The 22,887-nt window shown below is 39.4% G+C and overlaps 1 long non-coding RNA gene across 1 annotated transcript; it reads right to left on the bottom strand.

Moving 5' to 3' along the window:
• Positions 1 to 8,608: 8,608 nt before the first annotated feature.
• On the bottom strand, positions 8,609 to 10,081 carry LOC142180194 (uncharacterized). The gene is made up of 2 exons (XR_012708353.1): positions 9,701 to 10,081; positions 8,609 to 8,869 (listed from the first exon to the last, which is right to left on the bottom strand). It is a non-coding gene; the product is annotated as an uncharacterized LOC142180194 (long non-coding RNA).
• Between the last annotated feature and the right edge of the window lie 12,806 nt (positions 10,082 to 22,887).

Raw genomic sequence — 22,887 nt, 5'->3', positions numbered from 1 at the left:
GAAGCGAAAGGAGGCCCGATGAGGCAGGTCCGTAGAAGCGAAAATCTTCTCACAGAAGCGAGGCCACATGTGCGCAAGGCCGGTGTCCAGTGCAACTCCACAGATGCGGAGCTTTGACAGCAAAAGTGGAACTGCATGTGCGGTTAAATAATCCGCAGAAGCGAAAAGGGTTGGGCAGTGTTTAAAACTCGAGGGTTTTGTGATTTTAATCATTTTGGACATTTCAAGCTCAGATTAAGGCGATTTGTGAGAGGATATTCGAGGGGTTTCTTGAGGTAAGTCACTCTTGATCATTTTTATTCAATAATATTGTTTCCCCATTGAATTTCCCACTTAGATTGTGTGTTTTTTAAGTGGAATTTTGGGAGTTCTAGGCTAGGGATTGGAGAGTTAATTTGGGGATTTGAGAGACGATTTGGCGTAGGAATTTGGTAAATTTGGTATAGTTGGATTCGTGGATGAATGGACTTTCAGATTTTGTAGCTTTTATTAGATTCCGAGACGTGGTCCCGGGGGTTGACTTTTGAGTTGACTTTTTGACTTTGATTAAGAATTTAGCATTTTCATGTGGAATTGATTCCAATAGTTTGAGTTAATTGTATCAAATTGTTTGTGGCTAGATTCGAGGCAAGGGCTTACTAGCGGAGTGATTCGATTAGCTTGAGGTAAGTATCGAATTTAAACTTGATTAAGGCAGTAGTTGCCTGAATTGCACTAGCTTTGCCTAGGCGGTTTCAATTCCGGCCGCAGTAGCCACTTCTCAGGTCGAGGGATGTACTCAGACTCCCACCGCCCGTACTTTAGAGTAAGTGGTGCAGATACTTCAGACACCAGGGGTACTACCAGCCCAGTCGATTGCAGTTGCTCAGGCCTAGGGAGTCCCGTTATGAGTGATAAGGAGCAGAAAAGACTAGAGAGGTGTGGGAGGCTCCAGCCTCCATCATTCAGTGGGGCTGAGTCAAAGGATGCTCAGGACTTCTTGGCTAGGTGCCAGTAGATTCTTTGCATGGCGGATATTCTAGAGACCACTGGTGTCTCATTTAGTTTTATACTCAAAACATCTCTGAAGCAGTAAATAAGCAACCAAACAAGTACCCTATACTGTCAAGTATTCCTTCACTATCTCACTTTTATCAATACAAAACTATTATACTACATCAACAAGTGCAAAAACATAAAATTTAGCATTTCAAACTTCAAAAGCTAATATTAAAATAATTAATAAGAGACAAAATAAAATCTGAAAAAATAAAAATGAAATAAAAAATCAGCCATGAAAAACAAGAATAGTATTTTTACCATTTCACAATTCAAGTGGCCAAAACAATGGTGATATGCCAAACGAGGGCATTCAGGAAGGTCGCCGGAATTTGGCCGAATTTTTGGTCGCCGCATTTTTAGGGTGGAATTGACATCAATAGGTAGGTCTTGAGGAGCTCTATCTGCTGATGTAGGTATTGTGGAGTGGTAGTGGCCGGAGCTTCAAGAATTTGTGCAAACAAATGGCGGCTAAAATTTTCTTACATCTAAGATTCAAGGAGTTTGAGAGGTTTTTGAAGGATTTGGTTTGGAGATATGGAAAGAGGAGGTTGTGAAAATTACATAGTGTGAATTTGGGGGTGTATGGAGGTGGTCCGCCGCCGGTGGACAATTTCTGGCGGCGGCAGAGGGGCGGCGGCTAGAGAGAGAAGAGAGAGGAAGAAGAAAGGAATTATAGGGGAAATGGGGGCAAAATTTAAGCATTTCTAAGTCTTAAATACTTAATTGGGAGATTGATTGTGGACCATGGATGAGAGAGAGATGAATGAATGAGATTTAATCTTGATTCACTTAATGAAACGGCATAGTTTCATCATGAAACTACGCCGTTTTGAACCAAGTCTTGGCCAGCCATTTTGCACTGGGTATGGCCGAATTGGGCTCAAACTTTTGGCTAATTTTGGCTCAATTTTAATTAAAATACACTAGCCCAATCCCTTGTCTCTCTAATAAAATTATACAAGTAAAAAGAAAATTCTTTAGAGATGCACACTAAAATAACAAATAAAAAGTAAAATATTTTAGTACTTTTTAATTAAACTCACATAAAAATGCGCAAAAATTAGGTATTCACAGTAGCCCCTCTTTGCTCGAGAACCTGAAAAGTTTTCGTGCAAAGATGGTGAATGCCATGATTAACTCTTGCTTGCCTATGACTCTAATGAGAGAATTTTGAAAAAGGTGACCGAACCTTGCCTCCGAGGTTGCCTACATATCCTTGGCTATAAAGGAATCATGTCTGTGTAGTTCTGGGAAAATTTGATAGTTGGGACTACCGGATACTGGAGTTAAGACTGTTGTTGCTGCTACTGTTATTTCTATCGTTACTTGCCGCTTACATCAAAAAGTAAAGAGAAGAGAACTACATATGTCCACAAACTAAGATTACAAAATTTATATCTATGTGTCTTCTGGAGTCAAATCTTGATCTTGACTTGCTCTTTTGTTTTGACCTTAGACTGGATCTTGATGCTCTTTGAAGAAACAATTATGACTCAATCTCAATTGCTTTCTTTCCTTATCCGAGATTGAGAAGATAAATATTGAGACGCCTAGTTGCTGACATTTATCAAATCTAAATCCAACTATCTTGTGATCGAAAGACTTATTTCTTCTGATGAGAAACTGAAACTGAAAGCTTTAATCGTCACTTAAGCTATAAAGTGGAGCCTGCAAAGCCATCAAAGACGAACAAAACGAACAAAACTTTTCTGCCCCGGTCTGGCACTAGAGAAATTTTGTGAGTTATTAGAGAAAGCTATAAACTATCTAACTTATTGAAAGGAAGACAAAGACAAGAGTATAACCTAGCTATCTGAGGATATGCAACCACGGGCTAGTACCCTGCGTTACCAAAAGGAAATGTAACCAGGGGTTGGTACCCTGTATTACTGAAGGGAATGTAACCAGGGGTTGGTACACTATATTACTGAAAAGGAACGTAACCAGGGGTTGGCATACCGTATCACTAAGAAGGAACATAACCAGGGGTTGGCACCCTGTATCACTAGGAAGGAATGTAACCCAGGGTTGGCACCCTGTATTACCGAGAAGGAATGTAAACAGGGATTGGTACCCTGTATTACTGGAAGGAAGTGGAACCATGGGTTGGTGCCCTGTATTATTTATAAAGTGATGAATCCCTCTAGGTGAAAAGGTTCTACCTAAGTTAAGCTACGCAAAACATCCAGAACGAAGAGTACTTCTACTCGGAACTATGAGCTAGATCCCCCTAGGCGAAATGGTTCTACCTGAGTTAAGCTACGTAAAACACCCTGAGCGAAGAGTACTTTTATCCGGAACTATGAGCTGGATCCCCCTAGGCAAAATAGTTCTACCTGAGTTAAGCTATGTAAAACAACCTGAGCGAAGAGTACTTCTACCCGGGACTATGAGCTGGATCCCCCTAGGAGAAATGGTTATACCTGAGTTAGGCTACGTAAAACAACCTGAGCAAAGAGTACTTCTACTCGGAACTATGAGCTGTATCCCCTAGGTGAAATAGTTCTACTAGAGTTAAGCTACGTAAAAAAACCTGAGCGAAGAGTACTTCTACCTGGAACTATGAGCTGGATCCCATAGGCGAAACGGTTCTACCTGGGTTAAGCTACATAAAACACCTTGAGCGAAGAGTACTTCTACCTGAAACTATGAGCTGGATCCCCCTAGGTGAAAATGTTCTACGTGGGTTAAGCTACATAAAACATCCTGAGCGAAGAGTACTTCTGCCCGGAACTATGAGCTGGATCCCCCTGGGTAAAAAGGTTCTACCTGGGTTAAGCTAAGAAAATGATCTGTATGAATAATAGTGATGCATGCTGAAAAGAAAAGAAAATGGAGATTTTGTGGAAACTTACCTTTGGTGACATTCGTCCTTTAAGAATTATCATTCTGCACTGCTTTGTTCCTGATTCAAAACAAATAATAATTGTGAGTTTTAAAAGTGGTGGTCGATTTGTGGCCTTGATGTCTTTGGAAGCTTGTCTTTGTGCCAATTCGGCTTGCTTTTGACAAGTTGGCCAACAAGAGTATTTTTTGTAGGAATCTTTGTATCGCACGAATCCTCAAGATATGTCGATTGTAACAACTAAGTGCATGTTGCTCCCTGGACAGTGGTATCTTGAGCGTTCTAGCCAGAATTTGCTTTGTGTAACTGAAAAGCTGGTAGCAGATTTTGAAAATTCTTTCTTGCTTGTTTTGATGAGAACTGACTCAAAAGCAAAAAGACAAAGCTATGCACAAATAGAAGGAAGAAATTTTTAACAAGAGATGCAACTTTTATGGGAAAGGAAGGAAAGAAGGGGCTTATGTGAGCGTGGTAGCTAGCCTTAGTGATCATGACATGCATTTTGGACATAACGACTTGATCTTTCAAACCAATCTAACCTTTGATCTTGTCATTCCTTCGAGCTTTAAAACCGAGCATCTTTGTGCCAATTATTTTGCATCAGACTCATGACTCACCTTCGACTAATGGTGCCCCGGGGGGTTTTCACCAACAAGTCTCTCTTATTTATTTATTTATCTCTACTTACCATCGCCTTAAAGTGTCCGTGAAGGTTTTCACTAGTAAGGCTCTCTCTCTTCTTTTCTTTTTATTTTTTTTTTTATTTTTGTGTGAGCAACTTGATAGTGTTCTATGTCACGTGACAATTGTTGTTCATTGCATGCTTCTTTTGGCATTCTTGAAGGTTTATCAGGAGGTCTTTATTTAGAAGGCTTTTGGATATGGTAAGAAATAAAGGACGGTATGAAGGCTCAAAATAGGCTCAATATGATGGGGTTGTAAACTTACAACTCTTGGAATCGACTCTTTTAAAAAGAACTAAAACAAACTCATGCCCCAGTTTCAGATAATGGATTCTTTTTTGGTTGTAGTGAACCCTAGTATAGAGCTGCATACGTATCCTTTAAAGGAATCAAGTCAAACGTAGTTCAAGAAATCTGACCTAACTATTTCTTTTTTCATCTTTCTCTTTTTTTCTTTTTTTTTTTTTTTTTTTTGCAAAATGCCCCAGCACTTAGGTTCTAGGGGTACGGACTTTAGATTATTTTGTTTTTGGATTTTTGACTCTAGACTTAATTCCAAGAGAGGGGGGTCAAAGATTATAGCATAGGCTCAAAAGGGGTAACAAGGGGTATAAAGTATTTGGGTAGCAGAAAAAGGGCTTCCTAGCCTCGAGAACGCCAAACATATTATCTTTTCACAATCATGACATTGATAAACATGTTGTCTTCTGGGTTTTGTCTAGCGTAAAGCTGTATGAGCAATAATTTCCTCGCATGGAATGACCCTAGTCAATTTGGGTGACCTTTCTTTCTTGATATGGAAGTGTGCATTTCAATACTGATTGATTCGTTTCAAATTATTTGTATTGCACTTTCTTTTAAAAAACACTTTATATCTTGTAGTTCTAAACAAACTTCAACCCATCTGATCATCCTTAAGCCTGATCTTCACAATAATTCATAGGTAGAGATCCTTAACCTCCATTGGTATGACTGTTTTGGTTCCGTGTATACTTGGCTTATTGTTATTCTTATTCTCAACTTGTTTCAACTATTTATTAATCTTCAAAAGTGCCTCTTTCTTTTAGTTATCAAATTCAAGACTAGATCAATTTTCTAAAATCTGGCCAAAAATTCCGCATGCATGTCATGTCACTAGAACTAGCAAGAAAAGAACTATGCACAAAATGGACACAACATGACTGATTGTATTTTATTGAATAAAGAATAGAAAGGTATGATAACATAAAAAGAAGAAGAAAAGATGACAAAATAAGCTACCATGACTCCTCCCCGACTGAAAGAGAAGTGACTTTTCAGTTACTAAGCGACATCTTAGCCAGGGACTTGCACATCAGCATTACTATGGCATTAACTAATTTTAATTACTTTGGAATCAACATTCAAATTTTGACTTTTTGATCAAACCGTTCCCAATATTGGCTATCGGATTTCAGGACTGGCGTCATGGGAAATTTCATAGCAATAGATTTTCCAAAAGAGTTGGAAGAATTCATCTCCCTATCATCACATATCATCTCACACAAAGAATGTCCTATTGCTCAAACCTGGTAAAAGTCAACCAACACTTGCCTCTTCTTTTCACCACCAAACTGTGTACTTGCCTTTTCGTGACCTTAGTCGAATCAACAGTAGCGGTGCTTATTCCCTTGGTTGAGAAAATGATAGAGTGATCCTGGATTGTTTTTGTGATTCACCATTGCAAACCAACAAACCGACCACTTTTAACTAGCTTTTATTCCAAAATAACAAGCATGTTAGAATAAACACTCTTCTTCTCTTTTTTTTCTCTTTTGTTTTTACTTTTTTTTTTAAAATCATTCGAACGAACCTGATGTGGGTTGCCTACATATCATGTGGGAACATGAATCAGATCTTACGTAGTCCAGGCCTTTAGGAAGATTAGGAATAATGTAAATAAACTAAACTCTTTTTTTTGTTTTGGATTTTAAATATTTTTTTAAATTTCTGAAAGAAAGACTTATAAAGAAAATATTATTGGATTTCAATTTTCTTTTATGAGAATTTTTGAAAAAAAAAGACTTCTAAAGAAGAAAGAGAATACTTTTTTTGAATTTTGATTTTTATTTTATTTTTATTTTTTCGGAGAAAGACTTCTAAAGAAGAATAAAAAATAGATATTTGGATTTTGATTTTATTTTATTTTTTGAATGAAGGACTTCTAAAAAGAAAGAAAATATTTTTGGTTTTATTTTTTTTATTTGGGATTTTCTAATGAAGACTTCTAAAGAAAGAATTAAAGGAAAATATTTTTGGATTTTTGAAAATTGAGGGCCAGAACCGATGAGGTTTGCCTACATATGTCATATTCGGTGAGAATCAGACCCGCGTAGTTCAGTAAAAATTGACTATGTTCTCTTTTGATTTATGAAAATTAATCCTTAAACCCGTAGAATTATACCACATCGTCCTCTTTTTTTTTATTATTTTTTTTCTTTTAACTGACATATGTACAAAAATCGGAGAATTTCTCTCTTGTTTATTCAACTGATTTATCCTAAAGTTGGTCAACATGCAAGCCTCCCAATTAATGCAACAGATAGCACATATCATGAACATATTGGTCTCAACAAGGTACCTATCCTAAAACAGAACCCGGTCCCATGTGCCGAGTGCTGCTAAGCTAAATGCACATGATGAAAAATAAAGCAAACTTACTAGGGATATCCGACATGAGATTTGTTCTTCTAGGTTAAAATCTTGGTGGAGAAGGTGTCTAAACCTGGCTTACTCGATCGGAAAACCCAAGCCAAGGAGCGTTAGCGTGCCGGCCGTAGAGCGGTTCCGGCTTTACTGGTGGTTCTCCCCGCCTAAACATGTGTGATTAAATCGTTCACCGGGAGCAGGTCTGCACACTGGCTTTATCTCAGACGGAAAATTTTGTGGAGCTGGTCAGCACACACAATACTATTACTTATCAGAAGACTCAGATGGGGTGCGAGAGAAGACAATTCATATATACAGTTCAAGCAATATCAAAGCAGTACAAGCTCGAATTCTGATAAGTTGCCAGAGCTGTCACACCCCTTTTCTACCCTCAAAAGATAATGTATGATATGACCTGTTGTGGGATTAAAGTGACAAACTTGTGTAAAGATTATTTTATTTACAGAGTCGCCACTTGGATTTGAGTTTTTAGGTGTTCCAAGTAACCTTTTATTTGAATCCCTAGTCAAAGAAAGGTTTGACTCTATTATTATTGGTCTGCGAAAACAAAGTCCGGGTAAGAAATTCTGTTGATCGGGGAGAAGGTGTAAGGCATTCCCCGATTCCCGTGGTTCTAGCACGGTCGCTTTTATTGACTAAAATTGGCTTGAATTAATTTATGGATAACTTGTGTTTTATTTGATTTTTCATGCTTTTCTTATGTCTGCTACTATTTATTAAAAACATTGAAGAAAAAATTTGAATAATATTAAAATTTTCTAACCGCACCACACAAGCGAATGCGCGACCGAAACGAATTTTATTAATTTTGTCATAACAGTGCTACGCAAGCGAATCCACAGTTATGACAAGAATTATTACTACGTTATTATTTTTTTGGAAAAATTAATAGTGTATGGCTAAATGAAATGGTTTTGCAGTTATTACGATTTCTAATTTAAAAGTTGAGACTAGTGCTGGAAAATTATTAACTTATGTTGCTTAAAACTAGTAAGATGTGGGCTTGTGATGACATTGAAATGAGGCAGCCCACTGTTGGGCTGATGGAGCCAATGGGCTCATGTCCAAGATAAAATCCAAGAGGCTCATATGCTCTTGGACTTCAAATCTGCAGATATGGCCTTTTAGAGTCACATTACAGATCTGGCCCTATCTTGCTATTTGCAATCCATAGCCAACTATTTACAAAAATAAGTTTCCAGAGAGTATCATTCTATTCACAGCTTAACTACCTTACTAAAATAAACCTTTTCAAAAAATAAGCAAGATTATTGGGACTCTAAAAATAAAAATTAAAAATTAAAAACAAAGTTTAGCTTGGCAACAACAAAGGGACAAACATAGCTACATGGGTTCAAAATTTAATATATACTCCTTTCATACAACCAAGCAACTGAGGGCCCAGTGGAATTATATCTATCGCTTTAGCAAAAAAAATAAAATAAAGATGCTTGACACCGTTTAATTATCTAACATATAGTCATAACATTATCCAACATTCAAGAGCATATAAAAATGAATTACAATAGAAGGATGAAGCTACTAATATTTCCCATCATCATTATCTTTTATTCCAACTCGAGTTTAGGAGTTTACATGGTCCGAAAATTACCTGGACAGCAGAAAGAAGAACAAATACAGCAAAGTCAGCTCTTTCCAAAATCAAGAAGTGGACAACAAAATAATTAAAGGGGTTGCAACACAGCAAAAGGCAACGACAACCAGCACATTTCAAACCCAAGAATGTGAACCGGAAATACCTAGCAAAACAGTTGAAACCAGCAATTATGTAACTCCAGAAGAAGCTTTCAAGACTACTATCTTTTTCTAAAAAAATGTTTTGCACTAAAGAATCAACTCACAAAAACTCACAATTTTTAGCTACTAAAGAATGCCTTAGCTGCTGATTTTTTTCTCCCTTTTTTTAGTGTGTCCAGATCTCTACTGCTATGAAGATGTATGTTTTATATATGAGAAATAGCCAACTATTTCATGATTAAAATTCAGTCCTTTTTGACAGATTTTTCCACAAAATCTGCACTTAAATTCAAAAGGCAAGACATTTTTGTTCAATCTTGTCCAAAAGAGAGTATTTCAACTAAAATCTGCTCTTCACTATTCAAAGACAGACTTTTGTTCAAAAATTGTCCAAAAGTCCATATTTTCTTACCAAACAAATGACTTTTGAGTTTTGTACTCAAAAAATCTCTGAAGCAGTAAATAATCAACCAAACAAGTACCATATACTGTCAAGTAATCCTTTACTATCTCACTTTTATCAATACAAAACTATTATACTACATCAACAAGTGCAAAAACATAAAATTTAGCATTTCAAACTTCAAAAGCTAATGCTAAAATATTTAATAAGAGACAAAATAAAATCTGAAAAATAAAAATAAAATAAAAAATCAGCAATGAAAAAAAACAATAGTATTTTTACCATTTCACAATTCAAGTGGCCGAAACAATGGTGGTATGCCAAACGAGGGCATTCGGGGAGGTCGCCGGAATTTGGCCGGATTTTCGATCGCCGAATTTTTGGGGTGGAATTGACATCAATAGGTAGGTCTTGAGGAGCTCTATCCGTTGATGTAGATATTGTGGGATGGTAGTGACCGGAGCTTCAAGAATTTGGGCAAAAAAGTGGCGGCTAAAATTTCCTAGATTTAAGATTTAAGGAGTTTGAGGGGGTTTTGAAGGATTTGGTTAGGAGATATGGAAAGAGGAGGTTGTGGAGATTACATGGTGAAAATTTGGGGGTGTTTGGAGGTGGTCCTCCGCCGCCGCATGGCGGCTAGAGAGAGAAGAGAGAGGAGGAAGAAAGGAATTATGGGAGAAATGTGGGCAAAATTTCAGCATTTCTAAGTCTTAAATACCTAATTGGGAGATTGATTATGGACCATTGGATGAGAGAGAGATGAATAGATAAGATTTAATCTTTATTCACTTAATGAAACGGTGTAGTTTCATCATTAAACTACGCCGTTTTGGACCAAGTCTTGGCCAGCCATTTTTGACTGGGTATGGACAAATTGGGCTCAAAATTTGGGCCAATTTTGGCTCAATTTTAATTAAAATACACTAGCCCAATCCATTGTCTCTCTAATGAAATTATACAAGTAAAAAGAAAATCCTTTAGAGATGCAAACTAAAATATACAAATAAAAAGTAAAAATATTTTAGTACTTTTTAATTAAACCTACATAAAAATGCGCAAATAAATTCAAAGAAAAATAACTAAAAATAGCTAAAATCATCCAAAAGTTATTATTTTATATATATATATATATATATATATATATATATATATATATATATATATATATATATATATATATATATGGACAAATTATACTACTAGGCATGTCTAGTAGCTATTTTATTAATAAAAAATAAAAAAAGAAACCACAACGGAAAAGTACAAGTAAGGGGGCTAGCTACAATAGTGTTGCCTCTATGCCTTGGCTATATAATTACTCCTCTGCGCCTCCATTGCCTTAAGATGGCTGCCTCATGTAGAGGATCATGATGTAGCTGCCGGCAGAAGTCTCACGAGGGCATATAATCTCATAGCCGCTTGGATCTTCCCAAAGGCATAGGAATATAGCACACACATACTGTGCTAGACCTTACCTTACAAATCCTATTGAGGCATAATAAACCTCATCTACTAGCAAGCATGAAGAAAATACGAACTGGAAATAACTAAGTACTCTATGATCATCACAGAGTTTATAACATACCCTGTGATGATATTACAAATGATGATACTTAGAAAATGATAAAATAAAACAAGGTAAAAAATTGAGTCTTGACCCTCTTTTTTCATCCTTGTGCGCTCTTCAATTTGTAGCTCGTTGGCTTCTTCTTCCATTGTCTTCAAATATTCTTCAAACTTTATCATTTATTTTTTGATTTATTTGACCTTGTGGAGGTGGTAGGGATACTCGGCTTTTGCTTTGCAGTTCTCATTGGTGGTTTCCTAATGACAAAGTCTTGTGTTGCATTGCCATCCCAGCTATGTGGTTTCAGCGGTGGGGTCAGTCCCACCACTACAGGGGTCATCTTTAAAGGCTCGCTCAGACGGCTCGCCCAGCTCATCATAGTGCATCGGTTAGCCACGGTTCTTACAGTGCTCATTCGGGTCAGTCATCATTTAGTGCATTACCAATGTAAAGTTCTCACCATGCCTCATCTGCTCAGGTTTCTACAGGCAGTTCCACGGGTTATCAGGAGTAGCAACTCTGTCGGAGGAGGGGTTATTTCGAGTGCGGAGACTTGAGTCATCTCAAAAGGGATTTCCCTAGATTGTTGAGCGGGGTTCCACAGTAGAGTTATCGGCCGATGATACCAGCACCAACAGTTACACCACCCGCTCAGCCAGCTCGGGGTGGGACCTAGGCAGCTAGAGGTCACCCTAGAGGGAAAGGCCGATCAAGTGGTGGTCAGACTCGATTCCATGCTATTCCTGCTAAGCCAGATCTCGTTGCTTCAGATGCAGTGATCACATATATTGTCTCAGTGTGCCACATGGATTCTTTCACATTATTTGACCATGGTTCTACTTATTCCTATGTATCATCCTATTTTACTTGTTCATAAAACCACAGATCGCACATCTATTTTACTTGTTCATGTATCTATGCCGATATGCCCCGTGAGTCCTTAGTTTCACCTGTTCATGTATCTATGCTGATGGGCGATACTATTGTTATGGACCATGTATATCAGTCGTGTGTAGTGACTATTGGGGGATTGGAGACTAGATTTGATCTCTTATTGCTTAATATGGTTGACTTCGATGTGATTTTGGGTATGGACTGGCTACCTCCATGTCATGTTATTCTGGATTGTCATGCTAAGACTGTGACGTTGGCGATGCTGGGTTGCCAAGGATCGAGTAGATAGGTTCTCTAGATTATGTTCCCATCAGGGTGATTTTTTATCTGAAGGCCCAACGGATGGTTGGGAAGGGGTGTCTGTCATATTTGGCCTTTGTGAGGGATGTTGGTGTTGATACCCCTACTATTGATTCTGTACCGTCAGTAAGAGACTTTTCAAATGTGTTTCCTGCAGACCTGTCGGGCATGCCACACCACAGGGATATTAATTTTGGTATTGACTTGGTGCCGGACACTCAGTCCATTTCTATTCCTGCGTATCGTATAGCACCAGTAGAGTAGAAGGAATTGAAAGAGAAGCTTCATGAACTTCTTTATAAGAGGTTTATTAGGCATAGTGTGTCGCCTTGTGGTGCACCTGTTCTGTTTGTGTAAAAGAAGGATGGTACTATACGGATGTGCATAGACTATAGGCAGTTGAACAAAGTTACAATCAAGAACAAGTATCCTTTTCCGCGCATTGATGATCTATTTGACCGGCTTCAGGGAGTGAGGGTGTTCCCTAAGATCAATTTGAGGTCTGGGTATCACCAGTTGAAGATTCGTTACTCGGATATTTTAAAGATGACATTCAGTACCCGCTATGGACAATATGAGTTCCTTGTGATATCTTTTGGGTTGACTAACACCCCAGCAACATTCATGCATCTGATGAACACTGTATTTCAGCCATATCTTGATTTGTTTGTTATAGTATTCATTGATGATATCCTGGTGTACTCACGTAGCCAGGAGGAGCATGCCCAATATTTTAGGATTGTACTACAGCAGTTGAGAGAGGAGAAGCTTTATGCCAAATTCTCTAAGTTGAGTTTTGGCATAGTTCGGTGGCGTTCTTGGGGCACATGGTGTCCAGTGAGGGGATTAAGGTGGATCCAAAGAAGATAGAGGCGGTTTAGAGTTGACCCAGACCGTCTAAAGCTACTAAGATTTAGAGCTTTCTCGGCTTGGCCAGATATTATTGTCGCTTTATAGAGGATTTCTCGTCCATTGCAGTGCCTTTGACCAGATTAACCAATAAGGGTGCTCCATTCAGGTGGTCGGATGAGTGTGAGGAGATCTTTCATAAGCTCAAGACTACCTTGACCACAACTTCACTTCTAGTTTTGTCTTCAGTGTCAGGCTCTTATACCATGTATTATGATGCTTCTCGGATTGGACTTGGGTGTGTCTTGATGTAGGAGGGTAGAGTGATTGCTTATGCTTCACGCTAGTTAAAGCCCCATGTGAAGAACTACCTTGTTCATGATTTGGAGTTGCCAGCCATCGTTCATGCATTGAAGATTTTGGAGGCATTATCTCTATGGTGTGTCTTTTGAGGTATTTACAGATCATCGGAGACTCCAGCACTTTTTCAAACAAAAGGATCTAAATTTGAGACAGCGGAGATGGTTGGAGCTGCTAAAAGACTATGATATTACCATTCTGTATCATCCTAGGAAGGAAAATGTGGTGGTCGATGCCTTGAGTAGAGAGGCAGTGAGTATGGTTAGCCTTGAATTTATTCCAGTTGGTGAGAGACCGCTTGCAGCTGATGTCTAGGCTTTGGCCAACTAGTTTGTGAGATTAGATGTTTCGGAGCCCAGTCGGGTTCTAGCTTGTGTGATTGCTCGGTCTTCCTTATATGATCGCATCAGAGAGTGCAAGTATGATGATCCCCATTTGCTTATCCTTAAGGACACAGTTCAGCACATTGATGCAAAGGATGTTACTATTAGGGGTGATGGAGTGTTGAGGATGCATGGTCAGATTTGTGTGCCTAACGTAGATGGGCTACGTGAGTTGATCCTCGAGGAGGCCCACAGTTCACGGTATCCCATTCATCCGGGTGCCGCAAATATGTATAAGGACTTGAGGCAGCATTATTGGTGGATGAGGATGAAGAATGATAAAGTGGGGTTTGTAGCTCAGTGCCTAAAATGTCAGCAAGTGAAGTATGAGCATCAAAGACCGGGAGGATTGCTTTAGAGTCTTGAGATTCCGGAGTGGAAATGGGAGCGTATCACCATGGATTTTGTAGTTGGGCTCCCACGGACTTCGAGAAAGTTTGATGTTATTTGGGTGATTGTGGATCGGTTGACCAAGTCCACGCATTTCATTCCAATTGGGACTACTTATTCTTCGGAGAAGTTGGCTGAGATCTACATCCGCGAGATTGTTCGCCTTCACAGTGTTTCAGTGTCCATCATTTCAGATCGTGGCACACAGTTTACATCGCAATTTTGGAGAGCATTGCAGCGAGAGTTGGACATACATGTTGAGTTCAGTACATCATTTCACCCTCAGACGGATGGTCAGTTCGAGCGCACTATTCAGATATTAGAGGATATGATACACACTTATGTCGTAGATTTTGGGGGTTCATGGGATTAGTTTATGCCGCTTGCGGAGTTTGCCTATAACAACAGCTACTAATCGAGCATTCAGATGGCTCCGTATGAGGCTTTGTATAGGAGACAGTGTCGGTCTCTGGTAGGGTAGTTTGAGCCGGGCGAGTCTAGGCTATTGGGTACTCACTTAGATCAAGATGCTTTGGACAAGGTTAAATTGATTCAGGATCAGTTTTGCACGTCGCAGTCTAGATAGAAGAGTTATTCCGACCGAAAGGTTTGCGATGTTGCTTACATGGTGGGGGAGAAGGTACTACTCAAGGTTTCACCCATGAAGGGTATTATGACGTTCGGGAAGAAGGGTTGCCTTGCCGCCTAGTCTGTTGAGTGTTCATCTAGTGTTTCATGTTTCTATGCTCCAGAAGTATGTCGGGGATCCGTCTCATGTGTTGGACTTCAGCACGGTTCAGTTATATGATGATATGACTTATGATGTGGATCCAGTAGCCATTCTGGATCGGCAGGTTCGGAAGTTGAGGTCAAAGAACATAGCTTCAGTGAAGGTGCACTGGACAGGTCAGCCAGTCGAGGAGTCTACTTTGGAGATCGAGCGGGAGATGCGAAGTAGATATCCATGCCTATTTGATTCTCCAGGTATGATTCTAGAGCCATTCGAGAATTAACGTTTGTTTAAGAAGGGGATGATGTAACGACCCGGCCGGTCATTTTGAATGTTATAGCCCCGTTCCTCATTTACTGCTTATTTTATGCTCAATTGTTGTTATGTGACTTTTCGCGGTAGTTGGTTCGGTTCCGAGGATGTTTCGGAATGAGTTGCGACACTTAGTCTCAAGGTTGGAAGCTTTAGTTAAAAAGGTTGACTGAATATTGACTTATGTGTAAATGGCTCTGGAATGGAGTTTTGATGGTTCCGATAGCTCTGTTGGGTGATTTTGGACTTCAGAGTATGTCCGGATAAAGATTTGGAGGTCTGTAGTTGATTTAGTCTTGAAATGACAAAAGTTGAAAAATTAAAAGTTTTGGAAATTGAGAAGTTTGATAGAGATTGGACTTTGTGGTTACCGGGATCGAATTATTTATGACTTGTGTGCAAAATATAAGGTCAATCGGATGTGATTTGATAGGTTTCAGCATCGATTGTAGAAGTTGAAATTTCTTAGTTTTTGTTAGGCTTGAATTGAGGTGCGGTTAGTCTTTTTTATGTTGGTTGATGTGATTTGAGGCCCATTAAGTCCGTATTGTGTTTTAGGACTTGTTGGTATATTTGGTTGAGGTCCTTGGGGCCTCGGGTGGAGTTTGGAGGTGCGCCACCGCAGAAGAGAATGAGTCATCGCAGGAGTGGATTTGGGTGAGCTGGGGAGTTGTTCAGGTGCGAAGGGAATTTCCACACCTGCGAGTTCGCAGATGCGGAAGGACCATCACAGAAGCGAAAAAAGGTCTGCTGAGGCACGTCCGCAAAAGCGGAAGTCTTCTCGCAGAAGCGAGGATGCAGGTGCGGACTAGTAGCCACAGGCACGGAAGGCTGGTGTCCTGTGTAACTCCACATATGCGGAGCTTTGACCACAAAAGCGGAACCGTAGGTGCGGTTAAATGATCCGCATAAGAGAAAAGGGTTGGGCAGTGTTTAAAACTCGAGGGTTTCATGATTTTAATCATTTTGGACATTTCAAACTCGGACTAAGGCAATTTTTGAGAGGATTTTCGAGCGGTTTCTTGAGGTAAGTCACTCTAGATCATTTTTATTCAATAATATTGTTTCCCCACTGAATTTTCGACCTAGATTGTGTTTTTTTGAGGGGGAATTTTGGGAGTTCTAGGCTAGGGAGTGGAGAGTTAAATTTGGGTATTTGAGTGATGATTTGGTGTCGAAATTTGATAAATTTGGTATGGTTGGACTCATGTTTGAATGAGATTTCGGATTTTGTAACTTTTATTAGATTTCGAGACGTGGGCCCGAAGTTGACTTTTGAGTTGACTTTTTGACTTTGATTAGGAATTTAGCATTTTCATGTGGAATTGATTCCAATAGCTTGAGTTAATTGTATCAAATTATTTGTGGCTAGAGTCAAGGCGTTTGAAGGCCGATTCGCAAGGCAAGGACTTGCTAGCGGAGTGATTCGATTATCTTGAGGTAATTCTCGTATTTAAACTTGGTTAAGGCACCAGTTGCCTGAATTGTGGTGATAACCACGTGCTTTTGGGTGTGCGCATGCATGGGGATGAGCCCATGTGAGAGCACCGGGACTATATATTCATGTTTGGGTTGTGCTCAGGCTCTTATAAGCCTAGAAATGACTGTTAAGCTTTTAATCTTTGATATCTCACATGTTATAATATTTTATGTGATCTAATTGAGCCATGATGAGGCTACTTAGAGGTTTAACCCCTGAACGAACTTGATAAATGCTTTTCATTGATGAAATTGCCGGTTTGAGCTACGATAGCACCCTTTGCACATGCCTACACTTTAGCATGTCATTTGCACGGAAGGCTGGTGTCCTGTGTAACTCCACATATGCGGAGCTTTGACCACAAAAGCGGAACCGTAGGTGCGGTTAAATGATCCGCATAAGAGAAAAGGGTTGGGCAGTGTTTAAAACTCGAGGGTTTCGTGATTTTAATCATTTTGGACATTTCAAACTCGGACTAAGGCAATTTTTGAGAGGATTTTCGAGCGGTTTCTTGAGGTAAGTCACTCTAGATCATTTTTATTCAATAATATTGTTTCCCCACTGAATTTTCGACCTAGATTGTGTTTTTTTGAGGTAGAATTTTGGGAGTTCTAGGCTAGGGAGTGCAGAGTTAAATTTGGGTATTTGAGTGATGATTTGGTGTCGAAATTTGATAAATTTGGTATGGTTGGACTCATGGTTGAATGAGATTTCGGATTTTGTAACTTTTATTAGATTTCGAGACGTGGGTCCGAAGTTGACTTTTGAGTTGACTTTTTGACTTTGATTAGGAATTTAGCATTTTCATGTGGAATTGATTCCAATAGCTTGAGTTAATTGTATCAAATTATTTGTGGCTAGAGTCAAGGCGTTTGAAGGCCGATTCGCAAGGCAAGGACTTGCTAGCGGAGTGATTCGATTATCTTGAGGTAATTCTCGTATTTAAACTTGGTTAAGGCACCAGTTGCCTGAATTGTGGTGATAACCACGTGCTTTTGGGTGTGCGCATGCATGGGGATGAGCCCATGTGAGAGCACCGGGACTATATATTCATGTTTGGGTTGTGCTCAGGCTCTTATAAGCCTAGAAATGACTGTTAAGCTTTTAATCTTTGATATCTCACATGTTATAATATTTTATGTGATCTAATTGAGCCATGATGAGGCTACTTAGAGGTTTAACCCCTGAACGAACTTGATAAATGCTTTTCATTGATGAAATTGCCGGTTTGAGCTACGATAGCACCCTTTGCACATGCCTACACTTTAGCATGTCATTTACACCAGTACAGGGACATGAAAATCTTATTTAACTCCACATGTGCGGAGCTTTGACCACAAAAGCGGAACCGTAGGTGCGGTTAAATGATCCGCATAAGAGAAAAGGGTTGGGCAGTGTTTAAAACTCGAGGGTTACGTGATTTTAATCATTTTGGACATTTCAAACTCGGACTAAGGCAATTTTTGAGAGGATTTTCGAGCGGTTTCTTGAGGTAAGTCACTCTAGATCATTTTTATTCAATAATATTGTTTCCCCACTGAATTTTCGACCTAGATTGTGTTTTTTTGAGGTAGAATTTTGGGAGTTCTAGGCTAGGGAGTGGAGAGTTAAATTTGGGTATTTGAGTGTTGATTTGGTGTCGAAATTTGATAAATTTGGTATGGTTGGACTCATGGTTGAATGAAATTTCGGATTTTGTAACTTTTATTAGATTTCGAGACGTGGGCCCGAAGTTGACTTTTGAGTTGACTTTTTGACTTTGATTAGGAATTTAGCATTTTCATGTGGAATTGATTCCAATAGCTTGAGTTAATTGTATCAAATTATTTGTGGCTAGAGTCAAGGCGTTTGAAGGCCGATTCGCAAGGCAAGGACTTGCTAGCGGAGTGATTCGATTATCTTGAGGTAATTCTCGTATTTAAACTTGGTTAAGGCACCAGTTGCCTGAATTGTGGTGATAACCACGTGCTTTTGGGTGTGCGCATGCATGGGGATGAGCCCATGTGAGAGCACCGGGACTATATATTCATGTTTGGGTTGTGCTCAGGCTCTTATAAGCCTAGAAATGACTGTTAAGCTTTTAATCTTTGATATCTCACATGTTATAATATTTTATGTGATCTAATTGAGCCATGATGAGGCTACTTAGAGGTTTAACCCCTGAACGAACTTGATAAATGCTTTTCATTGATGAAATTGCCGGTTTGAGCTACGATAGCACCCTTTGCACATGCCTACACTTTAGCATGTCATTTACACCAGTACAGGGACATGAAAATCTTATTTCATTCATCATATACCTGTATACTTGATTTATTGCTTCTGTATGATATGTTTGGACTAGGGCCTGTGGCTATGCCGGGCGGATTATGTTACTGGCACGTGAGTTGTCCGTGCGGATCCATGTATTGATATTATTGGCACGTGAGTTGTCCGTCCAGCATGTGAGTTGTCCGTGCAGATTCATATATTGATAATATTGACACGTGAGTTTCCCTTGTCGCATGTGAGTTGTCCGTGCAGGTTTTATTGTTATCACGTGAATTGTCCGTACAACACGTGACTTATCTGTGCAGTGTGTGCAACTTGTATTTTCTTGATCATTTATCTGATTTACTTGTTTCCTTCCTCTACATCCCATAATACTGTTTGAGCATGGTATTTGAGAAATAGTGCACATGCACACAAGGATATTCTTCAAACTAAGCCTTATGAGTTAGTTTTATTTATTGTGTTGTGCTAGTCTAAAAAGGTAGAATTACACTGAAATAACTAGTATTCTCAATAACTAGTATACTCAATAACATTGATTGTACTCACACTACACCCTACACCTCGTGTCCAGATCCAGGCATTTTCGGGCATGGTGGTTGTTAATCGTGGAGTTTTACCTGTTCGGAGATTATCGAGGTAGTTGCTTTGGCGTCCGCAGACCTTGACTCTCCTCCCATATCTCACAGTTTTTGATTATTCTGTTATACTTTCTTAGACAGTGTATTAGACTGTGTTACTGTATAGATGCTCATGTATTCAGTGACACCTAGGTTCTGGAAAAAACCTTTGTATGAGTTGAGGCGTTTCCATCCAGTTTTATGAGATTTTCACTTATTTAAACCTATTTTAGTATATTTTTAAATTGAAAGTGTTCATATGTGTGAGTTGTTGGCTTGCCTAGTATCATGATAGGTGCCATCATGACAGGTTGAGTTTTGGGATGTGACAATATAGGTACCCAAAAATTATATCATGATATTTCAAAGAGTTATTCAACAAATGTACATAAGACAAAACATAGTTGATGCTAACAATGATTACTAATTGTCATTCGATCTACCTCCGTTGTTACTTCCATCAAAAGATCTTCTCGGCCTAATTGGTGACATAGCGCCGTTTCCTAAATTGTGTGCCTGCAACAAAATATTTATCAAATTAGCTACTCCAATAGTTATGATCTTTACTACATGTGTCATGATAAATCCATAAACAAACCATATTGTATTGTGTCTAGATTTTAGGACAGCTGCAATTTAATACCATTGATTTAGTTGCAGGAGCTTTATCATAAGAACTAGACATCATCATTGATAAAGATGCACAGAACATGTATTCTACCAATTTGCACAACCAATAGAATCCAAAATACAATAGCACGTCTGCTTGCTGCCACTGTGGAGGTAGAGCGCTAGTGTCGCGACCCAAAACCAACCCGTCGTGATGGGCCTATCATAGTACTAGGCAAGCCGACTATTCAGACATTTCCAACACATTAAATCATTGAAATATACTAAAACAGTTTAAATAAAGGAAAATCTCTTAAAATAGGATAGGAAATCATAACTCAATACATAAATTCTTCCCAAAACCGGAGTGTCACCGAGTACATGAGCATCTACGAAATGAAAAAGTCTAGTACACTATCTAGAAGTAAAACTGAATAAATAAACTGAAAGATAAAGGATGAAAGTCAAGCTCTGCGAATTCCAAGCAGCTACCTCGATGATCTGCGAAGGTCTGGCCTCTACAAATCAACAACCGCCATGACCGGAAGCACCCGGATCTGCACACCATGTGCAGGGTGTAGCGTGAGTACAATCAACTCAGTAAGTAACAAGACTAACTATTGGACTGAAAGTAGTGACGAGCTTTATGGGTGCAGTTCAATTACAGAAATACAGTACAAGAAAGTAGGCATGCTCTCAAGTTCGATAGTTAAAGCCAAAACAGTTAAATCATGTCAAGTTCAATTGAAACATGATATAATACCTCTCAGTAAATACATGACAGCTAATATATATGCCAGCTGAAGTACAACAGAAATGAAATCAGATGCATACTCTCAGAGTATTAGTCACTCAATCCTCCCATTCACTCCAACCTCACAATCACTCAATCCTCCCAATTGCGCGGCACTCGAACTCGCACTCAATAGGTACCTGCACCCACTGTGGATGTGTAGACTCCGGAGGGGCATTTCTTGCCCGAGCACTATAATAAGACAATCATGGCATGAATCAAAATAACATGTTGCGGTGTGCAACCTGCTCCCATAAATATCCTTATAAGAAAGCCCTCGGCCTCACTCAGTCATCAATCTCTCTAGTCTTTCGGGCTCTCAAGAGTCATGATAATCAGCCCAAACAATGAAGATATAATGTATCAATAAAGGACAATAGAGACCGAGATAGAATATGCAGTAAAAGCTATGACTGCGTACAAAATGACAATTTAGCAAATAAAACAGCATATAACACGACCTATGCGGGTCCCTACAGTATCAACACATAGCCTAAGCATGATTTCTAACATGACTGGCAGCTTAATTTCTTCAACACATAATGAAAACACGAATAACGACAAGACAAATCAGCTATGTAGTTCCCTGGAATCATCCAAGTAACAATTCTTATGGTGCACGCCTACACGCCCGTCACCTAGCATCTGCGTCACCTCAACACATAATTCAGGGTTTCGTACCCTCAGAACCAAGTTTAGAAGTGTTACTTTCCTCAAACTGTGCAAAACTCTACTTCAATAAGCCATTGCCTCGCGAAACGGCCTCCAAATTCATCGAATCTAGCAACAAACAGTTCGATACAATCAACACGAGCTAAATGAAATAATTCCATAAGAAAATACTAAGTTCTTAATCAAAAGTCAAAAAGTTAACTCAAAATTTGGCCCCCAGGCCCACATCTCGAAATTCGATAAAAGTCACAAAATCTGGAAGCCCATTCAAGCACGAGTCACCATACCAAATTTATCAAAATCCAATACCAAATCGACACCCAAATCCCCAATTTAAACTCTCTAAATCCCTAGCCTCAACTCCCAAAATTACACCTCAAAACCACATAATCTAGATGGAGAATTCAATGGGGAAACATAATTATTGAATATATTTAACCACAAGTTACTTACCTCAAGAAACCCCTCGAAAATCCTCTCAAATATCTCCTTAGACCGAGTTTGAAAAGTCCAAAATGAGAGAAATCACGAAACCCTTCGGATTTAAACACTGCCCAGCTATCCTGCTTCTACGGTCCAAAAATCCGCTTCTGCGGTACCGCTTTTGCGGTCAATACTACGCTTCTGAGAGAGAACACTCCACTTCCTACCTCGCACACTTGCGGCCAAACTTCCGCATCTGCAAGTTTGCTCCTGCGAGACCTTGTCCGCTTCTGCGACTCCAACACAGCCTGCACCTTTCCGCTTCTGCGGACGACCATACGCAGATGTGCCTTCGCATATGCGGAAACATTTCCGCTCCTACGGCCACTGCCCAATCCCTTCCGTGTTGCACCTGCACTTCCCAGCTCGCACCTGCGACCAAAGCTCTGCAGGTGCGATAGCACTAGAAGACTTCAGTTACAACAGCTTTTTTAACTCCAAACTTGATCCGAAAATCATCCGAACTCCACCCAAGGCACCCGAGACCTCAACAAAAAATACCAACAAGTCCTAAAACATGATACGAACTTAGTCGAGCCTTCAAATCACATCAAACAATGCTAAAACCACGGATCGCATATTGATTCAAGCGTAATGAACTTTTGAACTTCTAATTTCCACATTCGATGCTGAAACCTATCAAATCACGTCCGATTGACCTCAAATTTTGCACACAAGTTACAAATGACGCCACATACCTACTCCAACTCCCGAAACCCCAATCTGAGCCCGGTAACCACAAAGTCCACTCTCGGT

Source organism: Nicotiana tabacum, chromosome 4, assembly GCF_000715075.1.
Source record: "Nicotiana tabacum cultivar K326 chromosome 4, ASM71507v2, whole genome shotgun sequence".
In the NCBI taxonomy this organism is placed as follows: Eukaryota; Viridiplantae; Streptophyta; class Magnoliopsida; order Solanales; family Solanaceae; genus Nicotiana; species Nicotiana tabacum.
This window is presented reverse-complemented; position numbering and strand designations above follow the sequence as displayed.